General features: G+C 41.0%; 1 protein-coding gene across 3 annotated transcripts in view; it reads right to left on the bottom strand.

Moving 5' to 3' along the window:
• Positions 1-18,615, bottom strand: part of cntfr (ciliary neurotrophic factor receptor) — a 198,614-nt gene that overhangs the window by 176,890 nt on the left and 3,109 nt on the right. The window contains exon 1 of one of the 3 annotated variants that reach the window (XM_020104217.2): positions 7,935-8,178. The exons of the other annotated variants lie outside the window; for them this stretch is intronic. The gene's annotated coding sequence lies outside the window, so the exon portion shown is untranslated. Of the gene's footprint in view, positions 1-7,934; positions 8,179-18,615 lie in introns of those variants that run through there. 3 annotated transcript variants of the gene reach the window in all.

Below are 18,615 nucleotides of genomic sequence, written 5' to 3'. Positions count from 1 at the left end.
TGTCATTATCATGCAGAGAAAAAAAAAAGTGCCCTAATGTTCATTTTCCAATTGATGGAAAATTCATGCATTTTTAACGCGGTGCATTATTAATAATACGGCACCATCCCAGAGCCGCTTTCTACACAGGGACGATGTCAGGTCTCAGATTTAGTTTGAAACAAGAAGTAAACATGCAAATGAATGAGGACGGCAGGGTGACAAGTTTCCATATGGCTTGTGAAGGAAAAATCTGGTTTTCAGGTTATTTGGTAAAAAATATTTTCCGAAGTGTGACTGCAACCACATTTGAAACACTTCCCCTCATGTATATTATATTTTTGAGCTGTTAAAAATAGTATTATTGCTGTGGACAAACTTGTCCTCCTTCAGTGTTCTAGTCTTTCTTGGACTCCTCCATTTCATTTCAAGTCCTTCATCTTCGTGTGGCCCCGACTCCCAACCTGTTCAACACGTCCCTTTTCGTTTTCTCTAATTTTATCACCTCTTCTTCTTCATCTCTGACCTCAATCAATAGAGGCCACAATGGTGTTGAGCTCCCTCCTGCTCAGCATCTTCCTTTTCTTGTCACTCCATCCATTTCACCAGTAACACTGATTACAGTTGTACATTTTCGTCGACTTTCCCTCTTTCTAATTTCCCCCCGTCACCTACAAACCTCGTCCGTTTGCTGTCACACTCAACGAGGTCTACTCACACCTCTCATTGCCACTTTCTTTCTGGTCCCAATCACGCCTGATGGTATCCTGTTGTAAAACTGCACCACGATTGAATCTCCTTTGTTTGTCCCCTTTTTCCTCCCACAATCACTCTTGTTGCTAGCCTCCCCCTAACCTCTCAAGTCTTCTTTACAGTCATCTTGTCTCTTTCAATCTCTCCCTCAAGAATTCACAGCCTCTTCTGTAAGCTCTTCCTTGTCTCCTGTATTCCCTCATGCCGTCTCAGGTGAGAACATCCTTTCTCTTTGTTAGACTCAAGTGTTCTTGGCACTTCTGTTGACCTCCCAGTGTCTCCTCTCCCACAAGAACTGACCACAGTCTTGCCTGCTGTTAGTGATACCTGACCTCTCTTCTTTAGTCAACAGCTCTCCTCGCACGCACATGCTGTAAACACTGATTTAAACACGCATCCCCAAACCCCAATTCATCTTGTCTTAAAGTACAAAACACAGCTGAATGGTTTAAACTGGTAATTATGCAATGACTACGTGGGATTTTTCTTTTCCTGTGTCATTTCTATTTCCATTTGCTTGGGTCCAGAATTGTTATAGCGGTTGAGATATATTCATGAAAAAAATATATCAAAAATATGAAATCTGTTTGTTTGTGGCTGGCATAGTTCATCTTATTGCAGTCACACTTCCACATGGGTGCAAGAAGGTGCAGAGTCTGTGCCACTATAATCAATGGGTATCAAAAACGTGACGACAATGGCAACTAAGTCTCTAGTTCAGGGTTGGGAATAAACAGATGAGCAGCTCTTTGTGCAGCAGCAGTGGTACAGCTTCAGAGTTTTGTGGACTAAGTCCTGTAGCCGGTCTTCATTTGCCGCAGCTCAACTATTGCAGGTCAATTTTACAGTTTCTGGAATAAAGCTTGTTTGGAACAGGCACTGAACTAGTAAAAAAAATGCCGTTTAAATAAAAGTGGTGGCTATTTTTTTATTTAAAGGACATCCAGGATCAAAGATTATCACTGAGCTTTTCCTTTAAATGATTAATGTATAGATCAAACTATACGTGCCTGCTCATTGCAGCAGTACAGCCGTGCACATATGCATTTCTTCAAAAGAGATTGCAGGCGTATAACTGGTGACAGCAGATATAGTGGGCAGGCTTATTCTGCATTTACATTCTTATAACTGCTCAGGACTCAAAAATGCAATGAAAGTTATTAGTAGCTTTTGATCAATGGCCACAAACCCATGGCCAAGCAGATGAAACGCTTCTACAGATGGCAGATAGATGCAGTTGATTCAACCAATTTGAAAGGTGCTATACTGTGTTTTTATTAACATGGTAGTGAGATATAAACAGGCTTTATTTGCTTTTATCTGGTGTTACCTCTGGTGTTAAGCTAATTTGCCAATATCACCATTTCCAGAATGTAAAGGATCAAACACGTAGCAGGTTAGTCTACGGTACTGAACGCTAAACAAAGGATGGATGAAAAACTAATTGCATATCTACAGCTCAGAGATGTGCTTAATGACTCACTCACAAGTTTCATCATGTATTCCTGCACTGGTTACATACTGTACTATATTGCACTGTTGCCTGGAGGCATATTTACTCTGCTCTGCTTGTCCTCAAGATGCATTTAAATATACAATGTGCTCCTGTCTGAGGAAATCAGGTTGAATGCAAGCACTTAATGTGTTTGCAGCACACATGTCGTGTAGCATGTCGGTCTTAAGATGGACATTATTTTAAGGGGGTACACTTTGAGACAGCTCAGCGCGGCACAAAGGACTGTTTGCAGAAGTTTGCCTTGTGATCTAGCAGAAAGGTTTGCAGAGGCGTGCCAACAAGTGCACAACTGTGTGTCAAGATTTATCTGAATGTGCAGCCCATTGCTGAGGAGGGGGATCATTTGAATGCATTCAAACCAATTGTGTGTCATTTCAAATTAGTTTTTTTATTTCGGGAAAATGTGACAGGCCTAGAGGGAATTTTGGACTTAGTGTGTGTGTGTGTGTGTGTGTGTGTGTGTGTGTGTGTGTGTGTGTGTGTGTAGATGGGTAGGAAGGCGGTGGGTTGGGGCGCACAGTCATTAACTGTATTCTCAGTTTCCCTCCTTTCATCCCTTGTTAGCTTTGATCAGAAAGTTAGGAGTCAAAATCTTCTATCGGGTGCGCTGCAAGAATGCTACAAGGGCCGAGTGAAGAAAATACAGCAGAGCCTCACGCATATACGCACACAAACTGACAAGCACACTGACCCACTGGCACACGCAAGAGTTGATGGATGAAAAAACAAACTGACAGACCCTGACTCAGAGGCTCACAAAAAAGCAGGCAAGCAGAAGCAAATAGAGCAAAAAGGCAGCACAAATATTGAAGTTTGGAAAAATATCACTTTACAAACACGGAGAATCAACCACAGAAAGGACAGTGGTTTCTTTACACGCATTTCACAACCTTCTATAATCTAAAGGTCCTGATCTAAAGTTGGAGGGCATGTTATGAGCTTTGGCATTAGAGAGTGGTTTAATATCTTCATGTTCTCACCATATTAAAAATGTACAAAGAAAGCACATGAGTCGTTTTGGATTACCGAAATAATTACACACCCAAGTCCCCCTCTGAGCCAGATCTTCCAGCTCGGGGTGCAGAGAGGAAACAGTCGTAAAACTTGGATCTCTGAGATGTATGTGAAGCAGCTTAATTGGAGCCAAATCTTAACAAAATCTTGTCATGTTTTCAAACCCTCAGGTGCATTTAGATAAAAGCACACAGCAAGCGGCATATCTAACTAAAGAGAGGCAGAGGGTAGTCGGGGAGAGTGTGGGAGCGCTGGCTTTTTCATGTCTTTGCTGCCTTTTGGAAACTTGTTGAGTACAAAGCTCGTACCCGCATTTGTTCCAAACAGAGGCACAACACGCTTACCAAAATCTACCATTCATTTCTTCCCTTACAACTCGAGATTCTCAATTTTCCTCTATTCTCTCACTCTTATCAGATCCAAATCCCTTTGACGCCCTTTTTTAAAATCCAATGAGGTTCAGCTTTGAACTTTTACTACTTTATTTTTACTTTCTATTGCTTTTCTTTGGTTGAGAAGAAGATTTCACAAGTTCAAACAATGCATCTGTCCATTGATCAAATCTGTTCTTCTTTCTGCCACCAAAAAGAAAGTTTCAGGACTCTAATCTCCCTCCAGAAAAACGTTTGTTTTCAAGGTGACTAACTCTCCATACCTCTCTACCTCACAGCCCCCTCACACACATCTCAACACCGGCTTCCAATTTGTTGGCTTTGTGTATGTTACAGCAGTGAGATTCGCGGCCCCTGCGCTGCTCTGATCAGACCCGCACTCGGACATCTGTCGGAGGATGTTTACCCAGGCAGTAAGTATGTTAGGGGAAATATTATCCTAGTTTTACCTTACCTTTCTTCTGTCTGAAGCATAAACACCAGCATTGCAAGGAGGGGATGGGAGAGGAGAGGAGGAAAAAAAAAAGGCGTGTAGAGGAGGTAAGACAGAGTGGACCTAGGGGAGTAACAGTGCGTTCACACATATGGATAAAAGTAGTTGGCGGTATCTGGCCAGTCATGAATCAGCTGTATCGCGGGTGTATTTAATCTCTGATACGTGCACACACCAATAATGTCAGTGCTTTGTTTCCACAAGCTCGTTTTTATATCCTGGTCACTTGAAGACAGGTCATAGAGAATTATATTTTTAAGATCTTTTGCATAATGTAGCAGTCAACAACTCTGAGCTTCTGTTTCCACTGAAATCGAGATGAATGTCACTGGCTGCCCCCCCGACTGTGTGTGAGGATATTTGCATGAGCCTCTAAACTTCTCCCTGTAGTGCAGCCGGGTGCTTTTGAGTCTGTCGAGCTGAGCGAGGGGAGGGAGGCACAGGGTGTCAAAGCCACGACTCATTCACAATGACAGCAGCCGACGCTGTCCCAGCTTTTATGAATCCCTGTGTGTGAACAGCCCTTAAGAGCAGGAGTAAAAGAGGGGTGAAGAAGTAAAGGAATTGTGAGGAGAGGAGGAGCAATGGAAGAAAGAAAAGTTAATGGATTAGAGAAGATATAACGTGTAAGAAAGAGTTTAAAGGAAAGAATGAGAGGAGGCCGAGAAATCAGTAAAGGGATGGAAAGGATAGAGGGAAAGTAAAGGAGGAAGAACAGAAAAGAAAGGAAGTACAGAAGTATATAAAAACATGTTTTTGTTTAAACTTGACAAAAACACCTTTAATCACTGCTCATAAGCCTGTTGGTAGAATTTACATCCCAGTTCTTTGAAGAACTTTTTAAAATGTTGATGACTAAGAAATTAAAGGTTTAAGAGATTCTGTAACTGAGACTGTCAGCCACTCACAAACATATGACGAACTGCGACTTTAAAAACATTTTCGCTGGCTAAAACTGAAGGAAAAAAATGAAATTCACGATGCATTTTATCGGTAACACATCTTCAAAACAACTAAATCAATGACAAACACACACTACAGAGGGAGATGAGTACATATGTTGCATCTGGTCTTGATGGGTTAATAAGAGGCAATTTTAGGAATTTTTCACTTATCAAGCTTAAAACTGCAACTTTTTTTTCCAGCTCTACTGAGAAATTCCTTTTACATTTTTTTTCCCCAATGGAGGAATCAAACTTCCAATTTCAGGGTCGATGTCTGAAAAGTCGAGGCAGCTTTTTATAGTCTAAAAATCAATATACGTAGACTTTACGTGAATGTTTGTCTGCTTGGCATAAAGGGATACACAGATGCTTACCATACACACACACAAAGAGTTTTTTTTCTCATCATCTCTCTGACACACTCCTTCTCTGTCTCCTTCACACACACACAGGCCTCTTCCCGTGTGGTGTTGTTTCCAGTCTAAAACCAAACCATGTGTGGGAGCTATCCTGTGCCGGGCTACACTGTATATGCCCTGCATGGTTGGTCGGTCCCTTCCACTAGAAAAAAAGCAACAGCACTGTGAAGACATGTACAGCCTCAATTTCTTCAGCTTTGAGCTTCTCTGTCTGCTTCTGACAGCCGCTGTCTTTGCTCTTGTCTGCATTTCTTCACCTTTTCCTTGTTTTGTTAATCATTACTATACCTACTACACCCCTTCGCCTTCTTGCCTGTACCATTCATATTTAAACACGTTTCTCCATCTGTCTGCCTGGCATGTGCTATAGCTATAGCTGCCTTTTCCTCCCTTGAACTCTTTCTGTCAGTCTTTCTACTTGCACCCCCTTTCCCAACCCACCCCCCTCAACCTCCCATCTCTCCCACCCGTTCCACCACCAACTAGGCATGAAAACGGTGCTCCATTAGGAGTGCCTGGGCTAAGCCCGGTCTGACACACACTGCTTTGATCAGCCGTGAGCTGGGCTAAACACCCCGCTAAACTCCCCCGTCTGAGAAGGCGGGGTGTTGAGGGAGAGAGAAAAGTAGCGAGGGATGGGACTGAGAAGGATCAAAACAGAGGAATGAGAGGGAGATGCAGACACAATAAAGGGAAAACACACAGACTGAGGAGAGGAGCTCAATTTCCCAAGCTGTCCACTAGTATATTTCTCTCCACCACTCTTGTCTTTTGCTATATTTTCCTTCACATCTCTTTTTTATAAGTTACCCATCTCCCCCTCACACCTCCACTCTCCTTTTCCCTTGACAACTTCCAGGAGGTCTCTACAAAACACAAGCAACGTCTGCAGGTGCACTCCTCACATAAGCCGAAACACGCGCACGTGGAAACGCAATCAGATCAGATGTCTGACTATGGAGAAGTCTCAGAGCAAATCTTTGCAGCATCTTTCTCAGAGGAAAACAGTCTTGTTGTTGAATAAATCTTGTGCCCACTCAAACACACACGCACAGAAAAGTTGTCTGCGAGAAAAAAGTTAGAGAGAGAAAGAGAGAGGGGAGAGATATATGGAGACAGTAAGAAAACAAAAAGAGCCAGAGCTTTGCACATTCATGCAGGCAGATACGAAACCAGCAGCAGCAAAAGGACAAAAAGCTCCCGTCTTTTTCTCCCAAGGAGTGAAGAGAAAAGGGATTTCCGCTCAGTGCTAATCAATCAGGCTGTGATAATGGCTCCCATGCCTAGCTGTCGACTGGAGGGGTCAAGGCATCCCGTGACCCAGCGCCCAGGGCCCAGGGGCCAAAGCCCCTCTCAGAATAGCACCCCAGGACGGACTCCCCTGGCTAATTGTCCAAGCCAGTGTCAGCCTTTTCAGTGCCCCCCCCTCCTCCCTCCTCTCCTTCCACTTTCTCCTTCATTCCTCTCTCTTTCTTCTCCCCTTTCCCTCCCCTCCTTCCCTCTTCACAACTCTGCGATTCTCTCCCTTTCTACGCAACTGAGCAATCTCCACCAGCATGTACCAGCAAGGGGTTTGTGAGGTGGTGGTGGTGCAGATAGAGTTTGAAGCTGGATTAAATAAAGAGTGTGTAGAGCTTAGGAGACACACACAAACAGAGGGGGTATATGCAAACAGGGAGAAAAGTTAATGAGAAGACGTGACAGAGATGAGGAGGGACAGTGGAGTGGATGTCAGATAGAAGAGATCAGTAGCGGCACCGACAGCACGCAGGGAGGGAAATGGGAGGCGAGGCAGGAGGACAAGAGAGGGACAGGCAGAGAAGAGGCAGCGAGACTCTCTGTCCTCTTCCCCCACGACACATCACTCATATTGCTGCAACAGAGTACTGTGACGGGTCCATCATCTCCCATCTGCATATCAATACATTTCTTTAAATCACAGCCGGAGCAGCGTGCGTCTCAGGGAGTCCGCTAAGCATCCGCTCGGCCGTCCTCCACAATGCAGCCAGCATACAAAACACAAAAGGACAGGGTGGACATGGGACACACACACACGGACACACACACACACGCACAGAAAAGAGTCCAGAGCAATCCCCACTCCAGCTCCGTGCAGTTGCATTCCTCTCATTCCAAGCGCACGCTGCTAATTAACAGCATTAGATCCCACAGACAGAGGGACAGATTGATGGAGAGGTATTCCGATGTTGCACTAGCACCACATCACTATCCTCTGTCACCTCTCCTTTGCTTCTGACTATTCCTTCTTTCTCTTTTTTTGTCACAGTCACTCAATCCCTTCCATCCAACTCTCTTTCCCTGTCAGGTCCTGGTCTGGCAGCACTGAAGAAGAGCAAAGTCCATAAAATGCAATAAAAAAAAAAAAATGAAAATAAAATGAATGAAAATCAAAAGGCTACTCACTGTGAACCTCCTCTTTTTCTGTATTTCAGTTTTTTCCTGATATTTCACTTCTTATCCTCTTCTCCACTGTAGCAAAGGGGAGTGTGTCTATCCCAGCGTGTGTGGTGTGTCAGTCCGATAGAGGACAGTTGCCGTCTGCGTGCATGAGCATGTGTGTGTGTGCATGAAAGAGAGAGGGGAGAGAGAGAGAGAGAGAACGTGTGCGTCTGTCTCTGCGTCTCGCACTGCTCTGAGAGAGCAAGCCGAGGCTGTTTTAAACAGGCTGCTCTCCCCATGTGACCAGCCCAGCCACAGGCAGGAATACATTACAAAGAAACACACACACACACACTCACACACTCTCTCTCTCTCTCTGTCTGTCTGTTGCTCTCTCTCTCCCTCTCTCACCCATCCACACACCGTGTCCATAGTGCACCCCCTAGCCACCGCTCAGGGTAGTGGAGGGAACAGCCCACACACCATAGATGTGTGCGCGCTCACACACACAACACACACACAACACACACACAACACACACACAACACACACACAACACACACACAACACACACACAACACACCACACACATTTACAAACAGTAAAAACTAGAGGAGGCTACTTAGACGCATGTGTGCAAGATATATACACACACACAAACACACACCGTCATACCGTATAAACACTAATACTTAGAGAGGATGTTTGTGTGTCAGGTTCGGTCACAGTGGCCAAACAATATGCAGCAAACATTTGATTTTATGAGTTAAAACAATTAACTTAAAGCCTTGTTTATGATTAACTGAAAGGATTTGATAATCAAAAGCACATATAACATATTAAGCTGTAAAATGGCAACGCACTGCAGTCATTATTTAACATTTACTGAGGATTAAAAACACAATAAAGCCCAAAGGCAGAGTAAAGATGCAAACTGTGACTGTGAGGCTGTCGACTGCAAGACACTGTCACACCAAGAGAGCTTGAGCTTACATTGATTCTGTTGGATGCAATTAGACATTAAAAAAAAAGCATGGGTTCGGACAGAAATGTAAAACACAAGACAGACTCTAATGTGCATTGTATTGATGCCTATAACCAAATGTAAGGAGCAACCAAGTGAACACAAATTCATAGAGAAAACGAAAAAATAATAGATCTAATGCAATTAGAGACGATTCGTCCAATTAAATATTTTGTTCAATGTTTTTGACAGTTCCCTATCTGGTGTGGTGGTGGTGCTTCACACCTGGAAGCATTGACCTTTTCAGTAATGGAAACCTTTTAAACCTGACCTTCTGTTGCAGGGCTGATACAATTGCATTACAGCTATTACATCTTGAAGAACAACAATGGGAAACACCACAGATGAAGTGCATCAAGTGAAATATATAGCAGTAGCTCAGAAGAAGTACATTTTCAAAATGCCACAGCCATATATTATTCAAAGCCATCGCAAGATATGATGGTGTGAGTTGAGGGGATGACAAATTGTCTCTTGAGAGAAAAGATTCCTGGGAAATAAATCCGACAGTTCGCCAAGACCACACATCATATCATTCTTCATAACTAATGCAGCCAGTGCAGCATTCAGACTTCTTGCATACCAATGGATGGTTGATCAGCTCCTGACACATTTATCATGTAATGTCCAGGAACATTCAGGATCACGTCGCTGCTCTGGAGAGCCTCGGACTGAAATGAATGGCTACTCAAAGTCATTTATTATCACAATAATGCCCAAGAGGATATTTTCTATGATTACGAGCACAATTCAAAAAGCAAGTTAAACACATCAAGGCCTGAGGTGTGACTGTGCCAGAGCCCATACAAAGATATCTGACTTGGCTTTTTCTCACATAGCCAAGTCTGGCTGTACTCATTATTACTTTATAGGGGAACAAAACACTGCTGCATGGTCTGCTGCAACTTTTTTTTACCCTGAAACTTCTTCTCAACCACTACAGTACCTGAGATATGGGCATGCAAACATTTTGCAATCAGACATGCAAAGAAACCTGAGCAGTCATACAACCACACAGGTTAAAAACAAACCCAGGCCGCTCTAAGGATAAGCAGTACAAATAATTGATGGACTCTCTAAGGGTTCTTAAGGGTTGCAAGGGGGCTGTCACCAATCCCATGTGATATTGGGCGAGAGGTGGGGTACTTATTATTAATATCACTAACCATAATTGCATTTGAATGTATCTAGTCCACACATGTTGCTTTTTTTAATATATATATATATCTTGTTCTTAATTAGGTCCCCTTTTTTTTTTTTGAAGACATGTGCAGACTGGGACTGGAATCTATGACTCATATTTTTTTTTTTTTTTTTTTTTACATTAGTTAGGATTGGCCCATTTCAGCTTTATCATTGTTACGGGTTCATGCATGTGCTTTCAGGAGCTCAAGTACGTGGAACTTGTCCATATGATGAGGGGTGTGAATGTTTAATGTAGGATCATTATTCAGTGATGCAATAATCACCATTTTAAAACTCAAAGTAGCTGAATGCTCAACTTCAATAACCCATTTACCTTTCTTCAGGATGCAAATTATGTGCTTTTTTGCTGCATGTTTATATAATCAATCTCAATAAAAACAATTCCCTGATGTGTTCACACTCCTTGAAATATTCCTTTAGATAAATTAACTCACTTTGCAACTCACAATTATGTTGAAATCCATTGCATGAGTGTGCCCTTGGCTTTTGAAAATTATTTATCTATTAATCATGTGATGTTGGCTGATTGCAAACACTTGGCTTTTGTCCACGTGTGGCATCATACCACTAATTTTGATCAAGTACAAATGTGAGTCTTACTTGTGTAGCTGCAGAAAGCAAAAGCACAATTTTCTAGATAAAGAGTATGGAGGATTCGCCTGAACAAAACAGATGCAGACATAATCTCTTGCAAACAAACCTTTACAAAAGATAAGACAACTTATCAGCAAAAACAAAACAGATAATAACGCTAACATGGTAACTGTTACATGGACTCTTTGGACAAGCCAATGACAGGAGTACTGAGGTTTAATAAAATACTACACAACAATTTTAGTTTCTTGTTTTTATATTGTGCAATTATACAATTTCCATATGTTCCTCCCTTGTATGCAAATTCCTGCATTGCCATGCCATTTATTTTTCGCCTTAGTGATTTCATGACTGTGTTACATTTAATGTTGCATGTTACATGTATTATGTTGTCGACCATTTCCGGTTGTAAGCACAGTCACAGCAGCAGCTTGGTGCAGGCTCAGCTGTGGCTACACAGGCTCCATCTCCATCACTGCAGGTGAACTAATAACTACGACCAGCAGAGCTAGTTTATCAGCTCCAGTCTCTACACTGTTATTAGGCTGCGATCAGCTGCTGCCAAGGCTGATTGAGACGAGCTGTGATTGTGACTACATGGCATGATGCCATCACTGATATTGTGGCTGTGCTCTGGCTGTTATGAAACACATTAGTTGATAATGTGTTTTGACGCTACATGCTTGTTGCATGTGTGCAGTGGCTGTGCTGGCTGTTATATTGGAAGTACCGTCCTCCTGCACTCCTGTTTTCTATGACACTATCATACCTGATGGGAGCAGTGCAAGTTCAGATCCCTGGAGAATTCATCCTTGCAGGATGTTAATATAATAAAAAGCAGTAATGAGTAATAACTGTAATTACTGTACAGCGACAGTGGTGTTACTATAGCTTTATATATTCAACCATTAATGTAGTTCCCTGATATGACTTCAATTTATCACAATGACCTTCATGGCAATTAGTAATTACTGACACAAAAGCACCAAATTATGTAAATCTCCCTGACAGAAATACACTTGTTTCTAAGCTATGTAATGGCATAATGACATTCTGCCTCAGCTTTAATAAGATCGCATTAAAACAAAGACTTTTGCCATTAATCACTTACTTTTATCAAGATGTCTTACTTTTAATATGAAATGGTAGCCCAATTTAATTTAGATGCTAAATAAATTCCAAAGTTCAGAGGACTCTCCTTAAAGGAACTCAGTTGATGATAGAAATTCCATCACATTTAATAAACATCTTTATCGTTGAATCATTAATGTCAAATGATTGGATTGAATCTATAAAGTCTTTTTGCCTATATTTTTGCATGCAGTTGGACACAGTTCCCTGTAATCCGAGGAGCTGTTGTACAGGCAGTGATTGGAAGAAGACAGGATAACACTTGGAGCAGTTGCCATCACCGACCCCCCCAGGGGGAGGAGATAGCCCCCCAATTACCACCATGATAGACAGCTGGTGACAGAAGATGAGAAAGAAATGGATAGGTGAGCCAATGGGGATAGAGGCAGAAGCCGGGCGCCATGCTAAGTGTAATTTAAGGTATACGCTAGAAAACAGACAATAACAACAACTCTCTGTTCCCACACCTCTAGATTTGCTTTTTGCGGAAAGTTCCCTTATAGTAGTTTGTGAAATATTCTGGTAACACAAAGAAACATGTTACACAAAACACACTGGGTGACAGTGAATATAATGCAGGAGTATATCTCAGTGAGAATTTTGCTCCTTTTGATCCCAGGCATGAAATTACAGCTTGGAAAGTGGATTGATTGACTGATTTCAAATGCTCTCTACAGTGAACGTCAACAGATTATCATAGGGTCCCACCTAACGGACAAACACCTTCGCTCAATTTCCAAAGTATCCACAGCTCAGTGCTGATGCAAGGACTGATGGAAGGTATCAAATGAAACTTGCCACCGTTAGAATCAATTTAGGCAAGTAGGTCAGATATTCTCTAAAGAGCCATCTCCTAATACAAGGAAGCCGTCCATGTGTTATATTTGGGTGTGTTAAGCGGGTTAAATGTTGTTATATTGCCCTTGTTAAATGGATTTTTCTCATTTTCAGGCATTGCTGTTGGCACCTTGGCCTCATTATTGCTTTTTTTGGGCCAAACTTTTACTGGCTCTAGTGGTATAGAGGGGAAAAAAGTGAATTCGTTGGGGAAGAACTGCAGTTTAGATACTTACATGTATGAAGTATGAAAGTATAGTATCTGCAAAACAACTGTTTCCTTCAATCCCATATCAACTCTGTCCTCTCTCTGACCATGAACTCCTCTGAGCCAAAGAAAAATAAAGTATCACTTTGTCATTAGCACCACAGTAATTAAAGCCGACCCTCACATGCTCAGGTTCATCTTTCTTTTTACTTGCCAGGAATAACTTCTTAGAACAAAGTATAGAAATACTTTCCCCTGGGATTGCACAGAGCAAAAGGCTTTGGTCTGAGCAAGGGCATCAATGCAGAGCAGCGAACACTTATTATCCACAATATAAGGGTCAACAACTTCTTGAAATGTTGAAAATCCCCAAATTGGGTAAAAAATAAATTAAATTATAAAATCATAATATTATTTATAAGCTGCTGTGGAGACTTTTATTTTGGACCCCAGTAGGAGTAGCTGTTACCAAGGCAACATTCAATAGGGATTCGAATAAATAAGTGCAACACCACTTTGTTATTCTCACTGAGAACACATTACATAGGTTTCGGCACATTAATAAAAGCAACTCGAGTTGAAGAAGAGGAAGAATTCGTCAGTGACATTGTTGAAGGGCAAATGGATAGCAGGGAAAATATTCAATGCATACTAGAAATACAACATACTGTATTTTTTCCCCATTACCCAACACAGTACATAATGAGAATAACAATGCCATTTGGACTTCATGGGAAACAGTAAAACATGATATGAAACAAGCTTAAAATTAAAAATATACAGTTGTGTGACATACCACAATTTTCCATGTTTATGTGGCTGCAAATTCAAACCCTGAAATAGAGTTTTTACAAGCATGGTGATATTTTCAGAAAATGTTTCATGACTAGAGGAGATGACACTAAAACATCTCACTGCAGTCTCCGCAGGACTGCAGATAATGTGAGCATTTGCATAGGGTCAGCTGCAGCAGGATTAAATACTCAATGCAGCAGAGTGGCTGATCAAGACTTGATGAGGCCACAAGAATCCTCTGTGAATATAGGAAGTGGTACAATTTGTTCTGACTTTCAAAAACTTTGCAATTAATGATTTTTTTTAAAAAGGAAAAAAAAAGAAAAACTCATTTTCTGGAGCTGCCAGTTCAGGATTAATAAATATGTTTAACCACTTTGATTATTTTGATCTCTGTCATCTGATTCCACATTAGACTCATGTGAAGCTTATTATGACTGACTTCAGGTTCAATATTCAGTTTTTAACAGACATTGGTGTTTTTGGTCCATTAACGTTACCAGTACACAGTCTGCAGATGGGCACTTTTGGTGTTGTAATTCCTTGCTCAGCCACAAGAGACCTGATCCCCACAGTGTTCATGTAATGGGCATTATATGTTTGCAGCAGTTTTTACACACTGGTCAAAACTGCAGCCTTTGCAGCACTGCAAACAAAATGCTCTAGCTATCATTTCAATGTGAGAGGTACTGCAGCCAAGATCATTTATAACCCGGTCACCTGTGGATTTACTGGGAGATATTGACCCGTTCTTGTCGGCATCTGTGAAAAGAACTTGCTTTGATAGGTATTATTGATTATTCTGTTGATATCATCTTCCCTTCTGAGGGATCATAGCAGTTTATTTCATTGATAGGTGACCCCTTACGATGGCATGATGGTGACTGATGAACAAAGTCTGCTTTAGGAGGTTTGGGTGGGTGGTTGTTTTTACATCCACAAAATAAAACCAACAACCGCCAGGAGTTTCACACTTGAGTCACCTTTTTGTTTCCCTGTTTATCCAAAACCATTCCACAAACATAACCACAAGTTTTTTATTGAAATCATGACAAAGGTCCTGTCACCAGAACATGCCTAAAACGAGCCAAGCTTAACCGAGTGTTTATTATTGTTAAGTATGACGAAGGTTTCAGGAGATGCTTCAATGGAGTGTAGAAGACGAAAGGGGCCTAAGGCGTCGCTATGTCAGGGCGTCTGAGGCCACAGCCCTGAATGTTTTATGAATAGCCCTGGATCTAAGACAAAAAAATAACATGCTCTTGTTGATTAAAAAAAACAAGTAGATGTTGATTCCTCTGTTTCATTCAAGCAGCTGATCTACACAGAGGCACAAGTAAAACTGGAGGAGATGGAGGAAGAGTCAGGATGTGAGCGTTCCTCTGCCTCATCTACAAGTGAAGAAGAGGGCTCTTTAGCTGGCTTAGTGGTTTTCAAACATTGAGGTTCAGCTTTGTAAATCATCATGAATAAGACAATAAGGACGGGGAATTTGAAAGGGCAACAAGAGCAGAAAGAGGAAGGGACATGTTTATGATGCCATGGAAAATAAATAGAATTTCCATCAACTGCAATATAGCAAGTAAAAAAATAGACTGTTAGGTGTTAGATCTACTTTGTTCAATTTTATTCCCTTTCACAGAGTATGCATTGCGCTTTTGTTGGCCACTCTTACCCAGGGTGACACAGTACATAGAGGAAGGTCAGAAGATGATTCATCACATATTTGCGTGAAAGAAGTATCCCTAGGAATCAAGGCTAAGTACAGAGGCCAAATAAATACAGGAAAGTACAAAATATCTCTGCGAGAATGCAATCTGATGTTCTTGGATACAGATGAGAGGACACAACTAGTGTTAGACTAGATGAGCCAATGTTTAAAAATATGTTGTGAACATTTTGACTTTGTTGGCTTATACTGCACCTTTCTGAAAGGACAGCTCGGAATTAGTGATAGTTATACAACCCCTTAACTTCTTAACATATGGCTCATCTACCAAGACTGCCTGATTATTGATGCTAAAAAAAAGTAAGATTCAGGATTCACTTGTAACATCAACTGCTTCGAAACTAAATTTGGGATGACAGTATCACCATTGTCATAGCAACCTCCACACACCAAGATAGTTTGAAACAATCACAGGAAAACAGTCAGGTCAGGTGAAGGGATTAATAAAGTCCTGCTCCCTAGTGATTAACTGTGTTGACAGAGTTTTCAAAAGGGCAGTCGCCATCCAGCAAGTTGCTTAAGTTGCAATCCTTATTTTAGTGATAATAACCAGTAAATTCTAAACAATGTCAGCAACAAAGTGAACACGTTTCTTCTCTGGATGATATATACAAGCTGAATTTAGGGCTAATAATGGACTTGTCAAATAAATGTCATCCTAATAGGTTTATGCTCAAATTAAATGGAAAATTCACATTCACAGAATGTGCTGAACAAAGTCCCCGGGACTATTGCAAAGAATTCTTGAGTTTGTAATTCAATACCGTGAATTACAGGTCATGAGTTTATTCTCTGCCATACACTAATCCTTTTAAATCCCATCCAGAGATAACAGAGTACAGTGAGTGTTTGAAGCAAAACTGATTCAGTGATTTTCTAAAAGGTTTTAATTATCAGCAGATGCCAAACTCTGCCTCAGGACTGCGTTCTCATTGAATATAATCACCTTAATCAAAGCATTGTGAATATGTGTTACAATACATGGACATTTTTGCCAAGAAATTGGCTTATTAAGTGTAATTGTTGGAGAGGAAAGAAATTATCACAGAGATTACAAAAATTAATCAGGCGAAAATTACCACTGGCCTGGAAGAAAAAGATATAATTACATTTGTAAAATTGCCGTCATTGAATCTCATTGAGCAAAAATATTTATTTTATCGTAATCCTCAGGTTTAACAACGTCCAAATGGCAGCGCATCAACGATCTAGACAGATATAGTGCAGTTCAGTTACCACTGGCAACTTCAGCTGTTTAAAAAAAGTACCATACAGATAATATCTGCTCTAACAACCCAGATACTAAACCCTTCATCTAGATTGAGGCACATTCAAAATGCTTCTGGTTTGAATTAAATCCAAACTTTTTTAATGAAATAGATCAAACGTATTTGCTCCCAGGTGCATACAGGGAGGAAATCAATGCAAGAGGTAAGACAAGGAAAAAGGAAATGGACAAGGCAAAAATAATAAAGACAAATTTTAAATGGAACAGTGCTGGAGAAAAGCTACAAACTCAACATAATAACCTCAAAGCAACCCTTATAACTAAACTGAATGATTTTAAGAATGTGTAAAACATTGTTTTTTTTCCCACCATGACAAATATAGTTTCAAGTGGACAGTCCAGAACTTGACCACATTTGCCTTTTTGAGGAAAATCTTTCAAATTGCATTCAATACTTTTGCAGGATTGGAACTTTGCTAATAGGAAGACGTACAACTCATTCCTCAAAGCAGAGACTAAAAGAAGGTGAGAACACACGTGGCTAAAATACATTCTGTCACTGTGTTCCCAGGTCTATTGAGCTAACCCTACAGGAGAAGCCAGTTAGGATGCCATCGCTTACCGACAAAACTTTGATAAGACTCGAATAAATTACATTTTACAAGGGCAATTATTTGAATGGAGTTGAGTAATTCCATGTGACCACCAACTGACGGGGTGTGTGGTTTCATCACATCACGAGGGGATTAATGTCCATCTTTTGTTGCCCTCCTGAAGGGTTTCAACACACTTACATCATCTTTTGCTAAATATTAAATTTCCCTGCTCTGTGTGTGTGTGTGTGTGTGTGTGTGTGTGTGTGTGTGTGTGTGTGTGTGTGTGTGTGTACAAGGGGCATATTTGTGCATAGGTAACCCTGTTTACGTGTCTTTTCTTTGACAATGTGTGTGAGATAAGGAGCGTGTGCGAGCAAGAGATTGAACATGTGTGTATTCAGATTTTCTTTGGAGGGCTAGAACTAGACAGTGCGAGTGTGTGGGTGTGTGTATGTGTGTGAAAGACAGAGAGAGACAAGGGAGTGTATGATAAATATTCAGTGTTTATCAGCATGTTGGCTGAGGTCAGGGAGATAGATTCCTCCTCACTGGGAGACTGCAACAGCATTGCACTTGATTCCCTGAATCATAAGCAGCATCTGGCCCACAAGCCTCCATCAGCGCTAAGCTAATATTTATTTGCGCTGATAAGACGTTCACAAAATGTCATTGTTCGCCATGCAGGGTATTATGTTTGCCTGTTGGTCTGTTTGCCCTCCTAAAATTGGAACGCTTTAGCAGTGATATCGCTGCAGGTTGTGTTGGTGTCATTATGTCAAACGCCTGCTCGCATCTTCCTGTCGACTTAGCTACAAGTTAGCACACAATGGCGATGCGGGGAAAAGGGATGCATGACATATATAACAACAGATATTTCACTTGTTTTTTTTAAGTTTTGAGTAGTTTAGATTGGGTTTATCATTATTTAGATATTTCAGAGCTTGTTTACTAGTTTTTTGCAGGAGTTGCTGCAGTTTGTACTTTGAGTGTCAAGACTAATCTGATCTATAATGGGACAACTGATTAATTTCCACCTGTAGAATTTAAATGAAAATACTCTGCTAAATCTGTCTTTGTGTTTCATTCTGCTCTTATGATTTTATTTCTCTGTCAGTGAAACTGGGCCAGGTTACATTCGTCATTAGGGAGCTGTAATAAAACATGAGTTTTCCTTTTACATAACCAAAAACTAATGTTCTTGCAATGTGGCGTGCTTGACATTTCCCTTGGTTAATAAATACATTGAATGCACCTAACATAGACTGACATCATAGCTCTTGAATCTGAGAAAAATAGACTTTCTTGTTCAATCTTGCTATTTTTGCCTCCCTTCTCTTTTACAATGTCATCATCCCCC

The sequence above is a fragment of the Paralichthys olivaceus genome, chromosome 18 (genome assembly GCF_024713975.1).
Source record: "Paralichthys olivaceus isolate ysfri-2021 chromosome 18, ASM2471397v2, whole genome shotgun sequence".
NCBI classification, from domain to species: Eukaryota; Metazoa; Chordata; class Actinopteri; order Pleuronectiformes; family Paralichthyidae; genus Paralichthys; species Paralichthys olivaceus.
This window is presented reverse-complemented; position numbering and strand designations above follow the sequence as displayed.